Raw genomic sequence first — 18,876 nt, forward strand, 5'->3', positions numbered from 1 at the left:
TAGAGTCAAGAATGTGACTGTGGGGTAAAAGGTCACTTTTCCTACACCTTAACTCAATGTAATACAATGGGTATGCTTTGTTGACTGCCTTTACTCCCTCTGAGCTACTTTCCAAGAACCTTCTTTCCCTTCCCCCAGTCACTTTATGAGACTCATTCCATTCTAGCTACCAGCACTTCCCCTGTTTGAACTAAGATTATTATGGAACAGTGACATCTAAAAAGGGGAGCTTCCATATCCTATGCCTTGCTTGTGAAGGGTGGAGCTGAGCAGGGAGGAGGGGAAGCTATAAAGGACTTCAGAGAGAAGACCTAGAGGAGACTTGGAAGTGACAATTGGGAAAGAAGACTTGGAGGAGGCACAGAGCAGAGACATGTGAAGGAGACACCAGGTTGGCTTCTCTGCTTTGACTTGCTCCAGAGACCTGTGGGCCATGAAAGGAGACACCTGGAAGAGACATGGGTGAGATACCTGGTGGGGGCACTGAAAATGGCAGTCTTTATCTTGACTTGTAATTTATTTTGCTTCATTTCTTCCAGACTTGCATATCCCCTTTGCTCCTTCCTTCTGGTTTGCCACTAGACATGCAGCAAGTTATCAGGCCTCGGGACCCTGCTTTGGGCCAGCCCTGTTTGGCTGGACATTTACTCATTAAGGGATAGGTAACTTTGCATTTTTTACAGGGAATTTATCCTTTTCTCTTCTCTCTCATCATGCTATGAACACTTATTCTATTAAGATTCTTTTCTATTGAAGGTCTTACATACTAAGAATATGTTTTGTCTTTATGGGGCAGATAGCAGAACCCATTTAGAGCATGTAAGTTTAGGGGTCCTTGGACATCCTTCAGTCTTCCTGGTAACAATTACAGTTATCCTATTCAAAGAGATTGCTTTAGGAACTTGACTTTAGCCATCAGATATGACCTGCCCAAGAAACTGTTCTTAATTCATGAGGTAAAGGTAGAGTTAGAGACAAGGGAATGAAGAAGTCCTAAACTTACTGAAGTGAATGAATGAATGGTCCCATTTAGTCACATCAGATATAAATAAAGAAATTTGTTGTCTTGGCTATATTTTTTGACAAAAATTGGGAGATTTTCTGAAACAAATCTCATACTCAATAAACGTGCCAGTCCCTCTTCTCCCCACACCACCCCTCTCATTCTTTGTTAGTAATCTTTATTATGCATATGGAAGTATTCAAGGTGCTTTGACCATCATTATCTCTCTGATCATTATTACCATATCTGGGTGACAATAATAAAAATAAGACACTAAGACTTTAAAGTACTGTGCTCACAAGCATATTCCTGGTAAGAAGCACTCAATACTAAATGATTTTTTTTTTTATTATTCTGGATGGAATAAACATTCCACATTGACAAAGATGAACTTAAACTCTGGGTGTTCAGTCACACTGCCTGTTAAGGAAGAAACACTGGAAACCCCACCCTACTGTCTTGATTTCCTGTCTCATACCTTGCTCAGGTGCCAATGTAGTTGTTTCCCTATCTCATCCCTAATTTCCAGAAGGTCATTTTTCTTAGTGTCTCATATACCCCATAATCTCTGCTAGTTAATGGAGGATTTATTGACTAAGGGCTTAGTAAGCCACCAAAAAGGACTTACACATTAATTAGGTACCTTTAATTTATCTGTGCTGCACAGCTAGTCAGAGAATCACTCCTGAAATGTCTGAACTCAACATTTGCAGGTCTTTGCAGCCTCAGGGCATCAGGGCAAGGCATAAATAAAGAATACCGTTAAAAAAGTTTCCTTCAAGGAACATATCCTCCTCAAAAAAAATCCAACTTCATATGACACAGTTTTTCATATGGACCCTAGTTCTGTAGAGAAGCAAAAATTTGCTATCCCAAAACATGCCTTTCACATGCTGGCTATTTCATGGGAGGAGCTCTGCAGACTGGTGAAAAATGCTTTGATATTCACATATAATCTTTCCTTAAGGATCTCACCCAGGAAGATTTAACCTGCTTATCTCTTTACAATGAAGGATGCAGTTAAATCTGCATTTCTTTTTCTTCCATTTAAATGCTCTACTGTAACTTCCCTATTCACCACCAACCTCCTTTCTCTTAGCTGTGTTATTTAAGATGGGTATCTCCCAGGGGCCTCCCCTGGTGGTGCAGTGGTAGAGCGCTGGGCTGTGAGGCTGTCAGCAGCCTCTGCAGTGCAGGTTCATTCCCTGGCCACCAGCGAGGGTCCCACAAAAAAAAAAGATGGGGATCTCCCAAATATATATCAATACATTAGGTATACAGGTTATTATTAAACTTCCGTATTGCTTTTCTCTTACCAATCTCTCTGATGCTTGCTTGATGATTTGCCAGCCTTGAATAACACAGAGGGGTATGGATAATTTCCTTTTTAATTTTTGTTTTAAACATAATAATTAATATACATCAGAATGTCATCATTTGTCCTTAAAATATGATTATAAAAGTGACATTTTAAAATCAATGTGCGTATTGAAATCATCAGAGTTTTTTCAGAATAATATGTCAATTTTAAGACAGAGTAATTTTTCTATTTCTACAATTTGGACTTATCCAAGTTTACCAAAATGTTCTTTATCCCAAACATGAAATCTAGTAAAAATTTGAAGTATTTAAAGGGGTTTTGGCTACCCAAAAGAGTCAGAGTTCTAGATAATTAAAAAAAATAAATTCTCTCTCTACTGAAAAAATGAGTAGGGATCTCTCAAATAAATGGCTCTTAACAATGTGAACCTGCCAAAAAATCAATTCTTTCCTCTGCTATTATTCATTTGATAGATTTTACTACATCATAGCCCAACCTCATAAAACAAGGATGAACAAGTTATTTACCAAAACATATCCATGATTAACTTTTATTTGTTTGCGTAAAGCCATAGGACATGCACTTCTAAGCATTAACAAATGGGCCATGGCTGTGATTCTCTCTCCTGCTGTCAGTTAATCCATACATCCTCCCTCCTTGCTCCCTCTCCACACAAACATAACAGATACTGCATTTGTTTTAGAAAATTCAGCATATTGTTTCTTTTCTACACATGCCAACATGGTTACAAAGAAATAAAGCTCTTATTAGGGAATATGGGATTTTATCTGTTTGCAAAAGGGTATATATTTTTTTCTTTTCCTGATGTTCCACTACATTGAAAATCAAAACTTTCATTTATTAAAGGTTATAATGTAAAAATTAAAAAATAACACATCTCATAGAACTAACTACTATCCATAAATTAATATTATTTCCATGAAAGGCAAATTGACCATATCCCCTAAAATTTAATATTTGTACATTCTTTAGTCTAGCAACTTAATTCCTAAAAATTACAATACATACTTATCATTCATAAAATTTTTTTGGGAAATACAGCTTCTAAAAATCTGGAAACAACTCATATATTAATCAAAGAAAGAATGGATAAGTAAATTGGATAATTTATTCACTGAACAAAGTATGATATAGGAGTAAAAATCCAATAATGAATAAATGAATGGAAGAAACTCCAAATTAAAATGTTGAGGCAGGAAACATGGGTGTTGAAGAATACATATGCTATGAAATAATTAGTATAATATTCAAATCATAAAAATCTTAAATATAATGCACATATAGTAAAAGGAAGTGATAGGAAAAAAAATTCAAGAGCGATTACCTTGGGGAGGAATGAGAAAAACAGTAGAGGACTATGCAATAATTCAATGCATTTTATCGGTCAGCTATTTAACTTGGGTGGTAAGTTAAAGTATATATAGATATGTGCACAAACTTTTATTTATGAAATATGTCATTAAAAGCATTTATCATTAAAATAGTCTTTCACATGCCTCCCTGGTGGCACAAGGGGTTAAGATGCAACCTATGAAGCTCACTGCAGCCACTACAGCACGAGTTCGATCCCTGGCCTGGTAGCTACCCACATGGCACAGCAGACTTCTTCTGACTTGCTCGCTGCTCCCCTCAGCAGTGTATTTCAGTAGATCTGCCTGTTCTGCTCCCCACTCTGTCTCTGGTGAATTGTCTCACCCCCCACACCTCTGGCCTGTACCCCAGTTCTTGTATGTATATAAAAATAAATCTTTAAAAAAAAAAAATCTTTCACAGTCCTGTAAATAAATGCTAGAATAGGGGCCTCCCTGGTGGTACAAGGGGTTAAAAAGAAACCTATGAAGCTATCCATAGCCACTGAAGCACAAGTTTGATCCCCGGCCAGGGAAATACCCACAGGGCTGCAGCAGACCTCTCCTGACTCGCCTGCTGCTCTCCTCTGCAGTGCCTTTCAGTTAAACTGCCTGTTCTGCTCCCCACTCTGTCTCTGCTGAATCTTCTCACCTCTTTCCCCCTACACCCCTGGTCTGTACCCCAGTTCTTGTATGCATAAATAAATAAATCTTTTAAAAAAAGAAATGCTGGGGCCTCCCCTGGTGACGCAGCAGTTGAGCGCTGGGCTGCGAGGCTGCCTGCAGACTCTGCAGAGCTGGTTCCTGGCCCAACCACCGGGGAGGGTCCCACAAAAAAAAAAAAAATGCTTAGAATAGTACTCTATTTTCTTTCTAATAATATGAAACTTCATATTTTCTGTGAGCTGTTAAATTTCACACTTTTTAAATAATGACAGTTTTACTGATGTGGTATAAGGTAAAATATTAAAAGGATATCATTTAAGGTGATCAGGCCTTATTTGTTTTGTGTATTATTTATTTTCTTTACTATAACACTTAAGTCATTGGTAAATACCAATGAAATAAAAATACGATGGTTTGAAAAACTATATTATTATCATTAACAGCAAACTGCTTAGTAGATTTAATCATATTTAACTCTGCTATGGCAAAAAATTATCTTATAAAATAACAATATCATTTTTAAAGTATACTGTGGAGGGCCTCCCTGGTGGCACAAGGGGTTAAGCATCGCACTATGAAGCAATCCGCAGCCTCCGCAACATGAATTGGATCCCCGCCTGCCAGGGAGCAACCCACATGGCACAGCAGACCTCTCTTGTCTCACCCACTGCTCCCCTCAGCAGTGTATTTTAGTCAGTCTGCCTGTTCTTTTCCCCACTCTGTCTCTGGTGAATCCTCTCACCATCCCCTGCATCTCTGGCCTGTATCCCAGCTCTTGTATGCATAAATAAATAAATCTGAAAAAAAATAAACTGTGGAACAACTAACAGTAAAGATAGATATCTTGTTTTGTTTAGTGAATAAGATTCTATTCACTAAAGGTTAAGATAAGATTATATAGTGGAATAAGATTTCATTATGAAATATACATCCCTATACACAAAGGTACACCCATATACATATATAATGTATTATATACATATGTAGTAATCATGAGTCAGGAGTGGTGTCAGGAAACAGAACAAAGTAACAAATCTAACTGCTTTAAACTGTTTGTAGAGCTCAGCCATGCCCCTTGTGCTCTTCTTAATGTTATTTTCTCTTCTTTTTGTCTAAAGGTCTACCCACTGCCTATTGTCTCATGAAAAAGACCTATCTTTATACTTGAATTTACACTTGACAGAGACCTCTTTTATGTATAGGCTGCCCTAGAAAGCACCTCTTTACGAATGTCACCCTTAATCTAGAATGATTTACACTGATTTTGATTACAATTTACTTCGTTTTTAGTTATCTTGCTATTATTTAACTTGTTTCATAATTAAAAAATTAGGATACAGTGAGTATCCTAGGATGTGTATATTTATACATGTATATATTCTTTGACATTGCAATGTTTCAAAATTGACTCTTCATTCATATCACAGTTTTTAGCATAATAACCATGTTATAACATGATGTACTGGGTGAGATTAAATAGGTACATGTCAGGGGTTTCCTATTGATTTTGGAGAGAGAAAAGCCTGATGTCTCAGATGTTCTGACACAGGTGTTAATTACTTATTGCTCTAATATCTTCATCGAAAGAAATACAAGGTGTCTGCTACAAGGAGACTCCTATTTTAGTAGCTTTTTTTTTTTTTAACATACTTGTTTATTTTTTCACAATACAGAATTTCTCCCTCAGGTTCTGTCACCATAGTTTTCCTACTACCAAACTGCCCACAGTTCTCCACCACACTTTACCATGTTTTCCTTCCCCCATTCATGCCCTTCTGTGTGTCTAAGCTCTATGGGCTGCTTCCAAGGATCAGTCCTAGAGTTTGTCTCTCTTTGATCCTCTGTTTGGTTTCTCTAGATTCCACATATAATGGTTTTATTTTGTTGTTTTTACCAGCCTCATGGAGATGATGAGTATGATTTCAAGTTGTGAGTGACTTATGTATATTTTTAATTTGTTCTAAAGATTTTGAATACCATGGGCTCTTTTAATCCTGACAAATAACCCAAGGACAAGCATTGCTTTTATTCCCAACTCATATGAGAATACTGAGCTCAAGAATATTTATGTAACGTCCCCAAAGTCAGAGAGAATAGAATTTAGAAAGACTGGGACTTCTCTACCTGACTCATTGTGAAATACTTAATGATTCTGTCTTCCCTGTGCAATACTCCATCTTTCTGAACAGAATATTAGTGAAATGTCTATAGCAAAATCAATACTTGTGAGAATTATTCTGGATGTAAACACCTTACAAAGGCTCAGACTGCCAATTCCAGAGCTGAGGGAAGGCTTTTCTGAGCCTTTACAAGTTATCAGCATTTTAGAGGAGGACAAGGGTAGCATCAATTCCTGCATGCTGACATTCAATCTGCTTCCTACAGGCCCACTCAGGCCACTGGGATGTCCTATGGCACACAAAACTGACAAACACAAAACATTACCTGTCAGATAAAGTATAAACTTCAAAAATACTTCATCACTAATACCACATTTCATTGCAAACTTTTGTCAACATGCTATGTGATTTTTAATACAAGGAATAAAGACATGCTATGCTTTAGTAATTTCATAATTGCCTTTGCTTTTTACTCTACTATCTAAAATAAATTGCCAAAAATACTTTATACTTGAAAAAATATGTAGATAATTCAGACTAATTGATTTGATATTTCTACCTTCAGTTATTACCTCCCCAAAGATCAAAAGCCAAAAATCTCACAGATCCAGTAGAGAATAAAGTGTGGTTTTCATCAAATTCATGTAACATTTAATCAGTAGAAAACATAAGAATTCTATGTTGGTAATTATGTACATTATCATTGCCTGTATTTCGAAGCAGAATGTGTCATTACAGAAATTAATTCTAAACAGCATATTTGTCTTAGCATGCCTTTTATTATTCCTTTTATATATTTGGCATGCAAATCCATATAAGATCCAAGTTCATAGAATAATATATATGGGAGTGGGTAGTTAGTCAATATAGCGACTTATTAGTAAATACAGGTTCTCTTTACTTATTTAACAATTTCTCATTTTGCATTTACTATCTAACTGAGGTTGGAAGCTCTTTTCCTTGCCTTCCACTTTTAAGATAACCATATTTCATTAAATAGTTATTAGCTGGGTAGCTAGTATATGGAATAAATCTACACTATTTGGACTTTAATTAACTAGGAAGATATCGAGATAGGACATTCTTTGTAATTAGTTTTTATGTTATTCTGATCATACTATCTATCTTAGAGAAAACTAACTGATTATATGAATCAGAAGAAAATGTGGCTGGTAGGATATCTACAATTAAGAAAATCAATGATTTACAAACATTTACACTTAATTTAATATTAAGATAGAAGTGTATTAAGGGCTAACTGGATTCTTTTATGGTCAATTATTTGGATGAGTGTGTTTGTGCTCTGCTTCAAAAATTGAAGAAGGCAGAAAAATAATAGACTTGGGAAGATAATGCATACATTGATATTTTCTCAAGCATATCCTTGAGTTTAACCAAAGCAGACATACTTAATTGAAGTTAATGTTCTTAATAATTTAAAATTAGATTCCACATTAAATGTACATATTAAAATAGTTTTACATAATATATACAAATTAACTGACAATCTAAAACTGTTAAAATGTTAGATATTATTACCCTGATTCATGTAATAGGTATTTTAGCATGAAATTCACATTAATTGCAGAGCAAAAATATCAAGTTTATATATTATATATTGTCAAAAATCTATGACTTACTGACTTTGATATGACATCTTAACATTGTTTTTAAAAGATGCTTTTATTACAAACCATTGGTAGCAGATCACATGCCTTATTTCCCCTTTTTATTTTTCATGCTTGTTTAGGAAAAATTTTATGTTCTCAAAAACCTAAGCAACATTGAAAAAATTGTTATCAATTTTTATATTATGTTAGTTAAATATTACAGTAATGTGCATGCAATGTTAACGATCTACATTATACTACACGAACATATCTGCATATCTATATTATATAGACATAACGTTGTAATCCATATAAATGTACATACAAGAATTAAGATGATGAATATGGGGAATGTGTTTCCACTTTACTCTTTGAACTCAAGAGATTCATCAATTCTTTGCTTATCACTGAATATCGCATTTTAAGAAATATTCATTCACCTGCTGCTGACTTCTACAAACAGATTTTAAAATAGGAATGTTTGCCAAGGCTTTTTTGCATAGAATGTGCATTTTTCAAAAGATGTCAGAGAATAAGATGAGTCACATAAATGAATGAAAGCTGAATGTGGCATCAACTCCAGTTATAGAACAAAAGCCACTGTTTTAGTCTTCATAGTGCAATAGTTGCCGGTAGTACAAAATGAATGTGATGGAGCACCAAAACATAACAACTTGAATAAAATGTACATTTGTTGATGAAAAAAGAAAACAATCTTGTGGGTCACAATATCTTGATCCCATGATTTCAGATTCCTTTGAAGGGTATAATATTGATTTGTGGAGTGTCTTGTTATTACTAAAAGCTATTCCCTTTACTCCGATGCCTTTCTCTTGCAAAATAAAATGAGATTATAAAGCTGATATCATTAAAACAAGAGAAAAATTGCATTAAAATGCAATGCTTTGAAAATTGAACATGAAAGTCAAAGAGTTTGTCTCTCCATTTAAATTTCTAAAACTTGGAGACATGTGTCAGATGAACTCAGATTAATCCCTGCAGGGCAATGAAACACCTGACCTCTATGTTTAAAATTCTTGTTCTTTAGTTACTTAGAAATATATAAAACATATATTGCTACCTTAAACTAAAATCTACATTTTAAAATAAATGGCATTGCATTTAAGAATTGTATTACTTTAAAAATAAACTATATAGATGCACCCAAAGCTAAGTAGTGTGACACATTGTACTAAATTTCTCAGTTAATAGTCTATTTTGGTAAGGGATACTTAAGGAATCTTCATGAATTTGTGGTAAATATAAATAAATTTACAATGTAAACTTTGTTGATTTTGGATATTTAAATCACCTGCTTACATTATTATTATTTTATTGATATAAATGTATCAACCCATGCGGCATGGTCAGAATCTATATCTTTAGTCATTACTATTACATCTCATTTTCTTTATTAGTAACAAGTTTAAGAGACCACCTTTCATATGGTAAATGTTTTATTACATTGATTGTTGCTTCTAATAATTGTCATTTATTTTCTGAAAGTAACATTATTTACTTTATGTCTTTTTTTGAGTATTTACCTTGAAAGACAGAATGAAAGCAAAAGAGAAGACTTTTTCTTACCCAATTTTGCACAGTCTTGATGAGGATTACAAGCATTCATTCAAGACTATATACAGACTATCTCCTCTGTGGCAAGGGGCTGTTTTAGCTGCTGGAATTTGATAGTGAGCATGATAGATATAGCTTGTCCTCAACAGTTTATTGTCACACACACAGACACAAACACACAGCTATAATTTTAGAAAGTGCAAACTATCACAGAGTAAAATTTAGAAAATACAAGGAAGGAAAATCTCTTTGAAGAGAAGAATTGACTCTAAAATGGGATGAGAGCCCCTGCAGGTGGGAAGGGAATTAGAAAGGTGTTGAGGTGCCAAATAACTTGATGTGCTTAAGGAAGAAAAACACCACACTAGAGTGGATAAAGCAATGGGCAGGCTAATGTGTTAATAAAGTCAAAAATAAAGGCAAAGCTGGGCCATAAAGTATCCTATTTTCATAGAAAGGAGTTTAGGTTTTATTTGAAGGGAAAATAAAACCATGCCAATTAGAATGGGTGGTGAGAATGAAGATTTACTCAATATAAATTTCAAAACATTCTACTATGTATTGACAATAATAGAAACATTTCTAGCATTGTTCCATGGAAAACTAGTCACATATAGTGGTTTCTGAAAAATTTAGCAGAGGCAAATTCTATCTTATCCATTGAACAATTAAAATATTTATTATCTTATTTTTTTATTTTTTTAAAAGATTTATTTATTTATTTATACAAGCACTGGGTACAATCAGAAGTGCGGGAAAGTGAGAGAATTCACCAGAGCCAGAGCGGGGAACAGAACAGGCAGACCTACAAAATACACTGCTGAGGGGAGCAGCAGGTGGCAGGAGAGGTCTGCGCGCCATGTGGGACCCTTGCCCGGTGGCCGGGGATCCAACAGGTGCTGCAGAGGCTTCGGGCAGCTTCGCAGCCCAGCGCTCAACTGCTGCGCCACCAGGGGAAAATTTAAATTATTTTTTTAATTTAAATTGCCTTTAACTTTTAATTGTGGAACACTTCAAACATATGCAAAATAGAGCAAAGATTATATATAATAAACTCCCAAGTACATATATTACTCAACTTTAATAATAGTCAATTGGTCAATTTTATTTTGTTCCATTTATAAGCACAAATACTCCCATCTCCTATGAAACAAATCCTAGATATCATGCCATTTCACCTTATAAAGTTTTTAACTATAGAACATTCCCATAATGCCAATAGCTGCCTAAACATTTACTCCAATTGCCTGGCAAATCTGATCTCCAATACAGTTTTCTTGTGATACCTGGCATCTTACCGGGGCCAATATTTGAAAAATATTAATGTACAAAAAAAGGGTCAGTGTCCATTCAAGTATACTACATCACAGGACATGTCTTACTTTTTTTTGAAGTTCTTGTAACTATGAAAATTTTAAATTTGCATAAACTTATATTCATTACCGGAAGGTATTTTACATTTGTTACTTGATACCACCCTGGTTCACTCAAAGCAATAAACACTTTTTTAAGACATGACTGATATACTTCATCCATATGCTGTATTATATTTCATGTTCCTATTGGACGGCTCTGGCATTAAATATAGATGAAGTAGTGGTTTCCATAGAATGTCCAGCATTATAATGTTAGGCTAATATTAGTCTCCATCAGCAAGATAGGTTTACCTGTGTGCTTATCCATGTGAAGTGCATATAAATCCCAGAGCATCACCTATGAATTTAAATCAGAAAGCTCATCAACTTCTGTTGGCAAGGTGAAAGATAAAAGCCACAGAAGGTCCTTTCCAGCCTCTGTCACTAATGATAAACAGCATTAACTGCTTCTGTAGACACTAATGCTGCTATCTTGGGAACACAGGCATCTACCATGAGAACTTTACAGCTTCACTAATCATACTTTTGTTTGCCACAAAACACAAAGTAAAATCTCAACAAAGAAGCAATAAATATTAACATTTATGAACAAAAGAAGGTCACATAAATATGTAGATCTCTAAATATGCAATGTATTCTTCATTAAGCAAATATCATGTTCATTATTGTAAGCTCTTATTATTGGAGAAAGAAACCACAAAAAAATAGGAGCAAATTAAATGAAAACTGGGGCAGGTTTGGTTATGTATGAAACATTTTCCGTTTAAAGATCTATTGAACATAATAAAAGCAAATACTGTAATGCTAGGAAGTATTTACTTAAATGAATTTTCAGTAGAAATTAATACCTGAAATTCTATGATATAAAAAAAAAAACACTTTTCTTCTAGCTCATTGGAAATCTTGTGTTTGTGGCATTATATTCTATATGCAAATAATCTCCTGAAATTCTGTTTTTTTCATTTTAATAGCAAGCCATTCTTATTGAACATACAATAAAATTTTGCTTATTAGTTCAAATATGCATGTGGTAATTTTGATATTTAATATAGAGATAGCTAAAATTGTCTCTTAAAAACATCAAGGTGGTGCATCATAATTAAATAAGAAAAGACTAGCAAGTTCAAATTAAAGAGTAAACTATTATGCATATCTTTTTCCAATATGCAGATGTTTATGAAAAGCTATGCAAAATTCAATTTATTTGTATCACTTTAAGCATGAATATTAAATGTCTAGTTCTTTGAATCATTTCTATTATGTTCAGTGGCTTCATTTTCTTTTGGCAAACTATTTTTTATACTCTACTCCATAAATGGTTTACTCTATTTCTTTTCTGCTCTGCTACATACCTATGAGATTTTTAAGATGATGTTCCAAGTAGTTTAAGTTCATCAACTGATTAGTTAACAGTGCCACCAATTATTCAAAACCATGTGTCATGGCTCCTCTTGTAAGAATCTATTAGCTTCCATATGATCCAGCAATTGCACTCCTAGGTATTTACCCAAAGGACACAGAAACATCAATTCCAAGAGCACCTGCACCCCTATGTTTATAGCAGCACAATTTACAATAGCTAAGCTTTGGAAACAACCCAAATGCCCAAAAATAGATGACTGGATCAAGAAGATGTGGTACATATACACCATGGAATATTACTCAGCATTCAAAAAAGATAAACACATGCATTTTGCAGCAACATGGATGGAGCTGGAAGGGATCATGCTCAGCGAAATAAGCCAGAAAGAAAAAGAAAAATACCGGATGGTCTCACTCATAGCAGGAATCTAGAAAACTTAAATAAGGGACCAGGAAAAAGAATAACTGTAAGAAAGAAAATATCAAAATCAACAACAACTACGAACCAGAGACACTCTATGGGTGGTGGGGGAAGGGGAAAGGAGGGATTGGCGTCAAAATAAGGGGGTTGTAATTGTATGGGGAATATAAAAATAAAATTTAAATTAAAAAAAAAAAACTAAAAAAAAAATAGGGCCTCCACAGTGGCGCAGTGGTTGAGCGCTGGGATGCGAAGCTGTCCACAGCCTCTGCAGCGCCGGTTCGATCCCCGGCTGCTCCCCGGCCACTGGAGGAGGGTCCCATATGGTGCGCAGACCTCTCCTGCCGCCTGCTGCTCCCCTCAGCAGTGTACTTCGGTCCTTCTGCTTGCTCTGCTCCCCACTCTGGCTCTGGTGAATTCTCTCACCCTCCCACGCTTCTGACTGTGCCCAGTGCTTATATAAATAAATAAAAATAAATAAATTGTAAAAAAAAAAAATAAATAAATAAATAAAAATACCACACTATCACTTCAGTTACTAATTCCCATTGAGCCATAATTAGTAATGTTTTGTTAAAATTCAAGTATAGTTAGGTAATATGGGTGTGATTTAAGAGACATGTCTGATGAGCCAGAGCATGTATTTTAAGAGTACACCTAGAGTACAAAGCGATCTGCTGCAGAGGATCAAGAGACAAATAATTTGGGAGTTCTTTGATCATCATTTTTTCTGTACTCATAAAGTGGGTATACAATAGCAGCTATTTCTTATAGCTGTGTGAGAATTGTTATATATATATATGAAATTTTAGCATGAAAACTGATCATGATGTATATACAGTGTCTATGAGCTACTATTATTTACTTAGATAACATTAAATGTGGTTATTAAAAACTATAAAATAGAAAGGGAATAATTGCAAACACATTTTTCCATTGGTGCAAATATAATATGTTATACAAACACCATATAATTGCCTAGGCAATATGGTATTAAAATGGGAGTGGATGGTAAGGTTAAATTATCTGGAGAAAGAAATTGGGAAGCAAGTCATTTATAATTTTTTAATTCATGCAAATAAAAACAATTTTTATATAAATCGAGCAAAGAGAACATTTTTGTATATGTTTAATTAGACAAATTAATCAGTTGAACTGATCTCTGGTTCAAGATCTGTAAATCTGTAAGATTTTCTTTTTTTACTTTTTATTTTCAGCTCACATCTGAATAAATGAAAAGATTTTACTTTCATTTCCTTTCTGGGAACTGAGAAGATAGTGACTTTGTCTTTTTGGAAAAGGAGGTTGGAAGAAAAACTGCAGTTGTATTGTAGAAAGAACTTCCATTAAAATCAAATAGATTTAGCTTTATGTCCCAACTCTATGACTAGATAGTGGTGTATGTCTCACACAGCTTCTTTCAACTTTAATTTTTCACTTTGAAATTGTATACAATATATCTAAATCAAAGTGTTGTTTAGATGATTAGAAAACACATACTTAAGTTAGTGATGTGTTTCTAACACATGGTAATGTCTTAATATAATGTTTCTTGAATGAATGAATGACTCAATGATATTTTTATCCTGAGGAACCATGAGACAAGAAGAAAGTAACAAAGTAAAACTAATGAGTTGGAATGGGTATTTAGTACCACACAATAATTTGTCATTAGGCCCCAATTTACCTATATATGGGCCAAGATACTTTTATGGTGAAATCCTACTTAATTTTTTCACCCTCTATGAAGTTATAATCCTCTCTAACAGATCTTTAAAAATCAGTTTGAATAATGATAATTAAATTTACATTAAAAATCCATAAATTTTAGGGCCTCCCCTGGTGGCGCAGAGGTTGAGCACTGGGTTGCGAAGCTGCCCACAGCCTCTGCAGCACCGGTTGGATGCCAGGCCACCGGATGAGGGTCCCATATGGTGTGCAGAACTCTCCTGCCGCACCTGCTGCTCCCCTCAACAGTGTACTTCGTCAGTCTGCCTGTTCTGTTCCCCACTCTGACTCTGGTGAATTCTCTCACCCTCCCACGCTTCTGACTGTGCCCAGTGCTTGTATCAATAAATAAATAAATCTTTAAAAAAATCCATAAATTTTCATCATTATAGGTATTACTTTCCATTTAAAAACTTTATATAATCTCCTTATATAATTTCTATCAGACATATTTTTGAAAACTTTTAAATAAGAATGCAACTTTTCTTTTAATTCTTTTGATTTTATATATTTTAAATAAAGTACTTCTTTCCATTTATGATGCATATAATATTAAAACATATTTTGCATTAAAGGAAATAAAATATTTTCTTAAACATTTTGGAGCATTCCAGAGGTGCTTTCTTAGGACTGCAGTACAGAATCATTTTATCTTTAGCACAGGAACATTTAAGGGATTTGTCAAAGATCAATGGAATACAGTCCATGGATTATCTAGGCACGTTTCTCTATCTCTTAAAATATGCCATTCATGGCTTCACAGATTTGCAGGCAAAGAAGCAAAATTTAAGTTCAGGGTATGTTTATGTTTACCTTGTCAGAAAGACTACTATGTCTGATATATGTGTGTTTGTGTGACTAAATGTATACAGTAAATATGTACATAGTCATTAATATATATCAATAATATTGGTTTGAATTGCTATTATTAATCTTTGAGAATCCTACTCTTATCCAAAAGTATTCAGGATCTCAGAAAATTAAGTTGGTATTTTAGTTAGAATAAAGAGAGTTAAAACATTCTGTCTTTGAGTAACATATTCAATCTTAAAAAACTCATTACCGAATATTTATTTATAAAAGAAGGCTGTATTAAGAGAAAACTATATCACAATTGCTTAAAATATTATTTCTAGGTATTATTAGATTTAATATTCCTGAAGATTAAGTAAGGAAGTCATCTGTTTTTGTCTTTGCCTTTTTTTCTGATAAAGGTGGAGTTTTGCTGGGGTCACAAGTGGCAGTGCAACCAATGCATAAGATTGGCAACTGAGACATGAATAGAGCATAATGAAGGGTCTTTAAGTAGGGAGAATGTGAGGAATGATGATATAGCCTTTCCTATTCATCAGTGTATATCTAAACTTTCTATAAAAATAATGAGAAATGTATTATCTTTCCTCCTTGGAAAAAGTGTATTGTGTTTAAGAAGCCATGTAGATATGGATTTGCAATTCATATTTCTGGAAATAGAAGTGTACATAAAATATGTGGAAAAAGCAAAATAATGTATGTTTTTACATTGTAATCTAAAATGCTTCTTTCAGGTATGTATATGAATTTCAGTTATAAATTCTCTCTATCTGATAAGAACCACTTATTCTATTACCATGAAAAATCAAGAATTGACTGCAGGGAAGTGTCTGGAGTTAATTTTGGCCATACAATACCTAGCCCACTCCCCTTTAATCATTTACATGTACAATAGCTAAAACACCACTTTCAACACTGCATTTTTTGCGCTTCCTTGTAACTATTGTTGAAGATGAAATTAGATCATCAGAACCTAGTGGTCTGTGAAGGACACAATGCCTCTCTATCACTGTTGAACAATAGTTAGTGATGTATAAGTTTTAAGTATTCAAGAGCTCTAGTCATACACAAAATTCAGTTGATAATAGCTTTAGTAATTGCTAAAATTATTGAAAAGACATTTTTGCTAAGGAGCCATAGAAATATACCCAAATTAATCTTTGTGGATAATTCACCATGCTTTTTCAATTCAATCATTTTTTCAATGTTGTAGTCTAAACACCTTCCAAGATACAAATGAAGAGAACACAGTATTCCAACTCTCATCATACTTTTGATAAGGTCATATAAAGAAATTCAGATAGGTTTTAACAGCAGATTCCCAGTTCTCAAATGTATCTGTTTAATTATGTGGTATACATCTGTGCAATAGGAACCTTAAGGACTTGATGATCATAAAGAAAAGATTGGTACACCACTACTTTTATCGATTCTCACTCTTTTTTAATCCAAGTCACAAAGCTAAACATTGGCAAAGAAAATAGCTTTTCTGCTTGTCTGTAAAGTGATGACCTTAATAATGTGTGTGTGTGCATACACACACATATGTATGTATGTATACACACAAAATATGAACATATTTTGTAACGTATAAATATTTCTTTAATCTTATAGCAATCAAATATGTAATCAACCCACTCAGTAAGTAAATATACCAATTGATTACTCTGTGCCAGGTGTTGTCCTCAGAGCCAATGATATCATGGTAAATAACATGATCACTACCCAAGGACCATATGATCTTGACTTAAGGGTCCAAACAGTGTATTAATGGTATAGATGCACATAGAAAGGATGATCTTGGTATTATACTATCTAAGTAAAATTCTGTAGCTCACGATAATGTATTTTATTTCTTTTGCATCCCCCTCTATATTACATAAGTGTCTGATAAATGCAAATTAAATTTTTATGGAACTGAAATAATAACAAAAGGCATTGTTCATCTGTGGTTAACAAGAGGCAAATGTTAACTACAAGTAAATTATAATTATTTTACATTTACATAAGTAGTTATTCAAATAGGAAGACTAATATAAATTCAAAATTAACATGTTATTAAAATTATTTCATCAGAAGGTACATGAAAGTTAAAGTATATGACTGTAAATTAACTTTGATATTATAAAAAACAATCATCATTAGCTGGGTATGTCAATTTATGATATACTGTGATATATTTTTGCTCTTGAATACATTTCCTTCCAGAAATTGGCTTAAAATACATGTCGAAATCTATGTAATGACATAAACAATTACATACCTAGCTATCTAATAATTTTAAATTTAGCAAATTCAATATCCATATCCATTTCAAATAAAAGCATGGTAGAAGATTAAAACTATGCTTTTCCATACATCAATAATTACACCTTTTATTTGATTAAAATATTCATTCAAAAATAAAAATAATTGTAATAGAAGAATAGATTGATATGAAATAATACAGTGAGAACATTATTAATTCTAAGAATTATATTGTTCATAGTAAAATAAAAATAAAAAAGTGATATATTATTTTGAATTTTTTAAATAGCCATTTTAAGGCATTTAAAGCAAATGTTATTAAATTAGTTTATTTACTTTAGTCTGAATTAATTATTATACAAATACTTAGAGTCCTATTTATACAATATGGTGACATCTCCCCTGTGGTTAAGTTTTTTCTGATAAAAGCCTTAGAACTTTCTCCTTTCAAAGATTATAAATGAAAAATTACCACAAATAACAAGCCTAACAAAACAACATTCTGACTGCATTGTCATATTTATTATAAAACACTTGGTTCACTGCATTTTGGCATTTTATACAACTGGTTCTGACAGTGATTAACATGGTTTGGGCTTCTGCAGTTTCACCCAAGAGAAATAAAACACCAAAATCTCTGCAGGTGTGTAATGGGCCAGAGATTTGCAATCTGTTCTGCAAAGTCAGACTTCAAAGACTTGACAAAAATCCTAAAGTTGGCAATACCTCTATCATCACTATTATTTAAAGTATTTTCCATATTTTAAAAGGAACTGAACAGCTAATTGCAAGATTTCATCTCCAGTTTGACTTCTGGGTAAGTTTCTTCAGAAGACAATTTTCATAATACATCTGCACATTCCAGGTGAATAGGCAACACCTATGTGAAGAAGCAAACTAAATAATTAAGTATTTACTTGTACTTCCAAGGAGACTTCACTTACTTGAAGTATGTTGCATTGTTTAACTGATGCTAAGGAGTAGTTGGGAAGTACCAAGGTAATTACCAAATGACAATCAAGCAGTAGCACCTGGGCTATGGCAGCCCCAGGACAAGCATCCATAATTGCTTCCATGATTGCTTGGTGTGAACCTAATATAAAACTTACCCAATTAGGGTCAGAATGCACATGATGATTTCAATTATAGGAATGTTCAGCTTTCTGAGAGCTGCTTACAGAGGAAAAAGTTCAAACAGTGCTATTTAAATTTTTTAATGTGAGAGTTTACCCATTTTAGTGGATATCAGGTCTACATGTGTGCT

Source organism: Talpa occidentalis, unplaced genomic scaffold (assembly GCF_014898055.3).
Source record: "Talpa occidentalis isolate TD23 unplaced genomic scaffold, MPIMG_talOcc4v2.1 talOcc4.4, whole genome shotgun sequence".
NCBI classification, from domain to species: Eukaryota; Metazoa; Chordata; class Mammalia; order Eulipotyphla; family Talpidae; genus Talpa; species Talpa occidentalis.